Here is a 2,500-nt window from a genome sequence, read left to right as displayed (position 1 = left end):
ATGTCCACATTGCTTCCATGAGGCCCACTGTGAATCCGGCTGCATGGCACATTCACCTCGCTTGTTTGGATAGCTAATTCTTTTTGATGAAAATTACCTCTCTCTCTCTCTCTCTCTCTCTCTCTCTCTCTCCCTCTCTCTCTGTCTCTCTCGCCCTGACTGCCAGTAACTGTGTGGTTAATGGTTGTGGTAAAAAGAAACAAAAACAGCCGTAATTGATAATGAGAGTCAGACTCTGCATGTGAGGATCTCAGTCCAGCGTCTCTCTCCTCCATCTCCTCTCTCTCCTTTCTCTCTCCCCTCCATCTCCCCTGTCTCTCTCTCTCTCTCTCCCTCTCCTTTCTCTCTCCCCTCCATCCCCCCCCCCCCTCTCTCTCTCTCTCTCTCTCTCCTTTCTCTCTCCCCTCCATCTCCCCCCCCCCCTCTCTCTCTCTCTCTCTCTCTCTCTCCTTTCTCTCTCCCCTCCATCTCCCCTCTCTCTCTCTGTCTCTCTCTCTCCGTCTCGCTCGCTCGCTGTGACAGCCCAGCTCTGCCCAGCGCGCCTCTGATTGAACGGGGCACTGGGATCCACGGGGCTTTGGGGGGTTGGGATTTGGGAAAAGATGAGAACTGTTCCTCCCAGAAGGATGTCAGAGGGTGGAAAACTAATCTGCAGGGTGTTAGGGGGTCATTTCCTAATACCATAATGTGTAACTAGCACGTTATGCGGAATATTTGGATAAAATAATGCGTAAAGTGCACAACAACCCTCCAACAAAAACACACGTTGATGTTGATTGTCGACTCGAGCGAGATCTGAGTTTGAATTGTGCTGAGGTCTCGATCCTTTGGTGGTGTTAACATGCATGGTGAGGAGAAGCAGTATTTAGCGGAAATCCATTATCTGTGTGTGTGTGTGTGTGTGTGTGTGTGAGTGAGATGATGGGACGTTACGGAGGAACCCCACGGGTCACAAATGTCTTTATCTGTTTCCTTCCCACTGAGCACAATCGTTTTGAACACAAATATTTTTCATCAAAGCCTTCACCACAGTCAGTGGAGGGTATTATTTTTAGATTGCCCTGATAAATGAGGGGTTTCATATATCTGGATGTGGTCGGGGGTGCATGGTGGGGAGAGGGGGGGGGGGGGGGGGGAGTGAAAATGGGGGAGAAAAGAGAGAAGGAGTTGAAGGAAGAAAATAAAATAGGAAAAAAAAAAACTGGCGCGGTCGCAAAAAGCTTTTAAAACAACATGTGAAAAATCAGCAGTTCTTTAACAGTTAGCTTGTCATTTTTATTTGCCTCTTCAGATGGTGGCAGCGGTTGTCTTTCAGGCTGTGCCAGCTGGGATTGACTGCTGGCTGGAAGGCCCCAGCCTGGCCCCGGTTAGCACTCTTATTATCATCACCACACACTGTAATTCACATGTCAGTCACACACAGGGCCCGGCCCCCGGGGGGGGGGGGGGGGGGGAGAGGGGCTGCTTAGAGGGGCCGCGCTGGCAGGCCGGAGGGCCAGGGCACGGAGGGGGCTGGCTGCCGGCGCTGAATACTTCCAGGCCCTAATCGGACCTTTCATTCCCGCGTCTCGGTAGAACGGGCCTGGATAGGGCTATGATTGGTGCTGCAGGGTTGGCCTGAGCTGTGGAGGGAGGCTGCTGGATGTGTTACTGTAGGAATAGGACCGACCTCCGCATGAAGGTTAAACTGTCAAAGTGTGGCTGGTCTGCCCTGGCTTGAGTTAGACTCACTGGGATACAGAGGATGGACTGAGTGAATACTGTTATAAGGAGAGGAGGGAAAACTTTTAATGCAAAATAATAATTATTCAACTTAACAGTCACAGAGATGACTGTAGGCTGTGGAACAGTCAGAGGTAAAAAAAAAAATCCTTAGGCCTACTGTACTGTAGACGTTTCACTTTTACTCACTACATTTAAAAAGAAAGGTCACTTTCTATGCATGCACAGACCTGTTACTCCCAGGAAATCATCAACTTATTTTCTTAAAAGAACAAACAAACAAAAACAAACAAACAAAAAGCATGAGACAGCTTCCATCCTGGAAGCAGCTGATCTTAGAGTCAGATGTGATTGGCTGCTTGTTCAGCAAAGCATTAGGGGAAGGGACAGACTGAACAGCAACAGTGAATTCAGCTGCTCGGGTTCAGCTTAGTGATCTGAACTGCAGACTGTTTCTCAACTGGCACTCAGGGGAGCGCTCAACAGAAAAGCAGCCAAGAGCATTAGCAATTACTTTCTTAGAAAACGACTTTTACTTTTATACTTTAAGTAAATTTAAGTCCACATACTTTAATACTTTGACTTGAGTAAAGGATTTGAGATTGTACTTCAGAGTATACAGTATTTAAATGAGCATTTTTAAATGAGCATTGAGTAGGGAATTTGTGTACTTCTACCACCCCTGGGAACAGTAAATATGGCTATACAATACAAACATGCACAATTTAGGCTATGCAATGGATACACTCGTGATCTTTTTACCTAAGAAGTGGACCCC

Source organism: Poromitra crassiceps, assembly GCF_964638095.1.
Source record: "Poromitra crassiceps genome assembly, chromosome: 15".
In the NCBI taxonomy this organism is placed as follows: Eukaryota; Metazoa; Chordata; class Actinopteri; order Beryciformes; family Melamphaidae; genus Poromitra; species Poromitra crassiceps.
The sequence above is the reverse complement of the archived record's forward strand: the minus strand, read 5'-3'. Positions refer to the sequence as shown.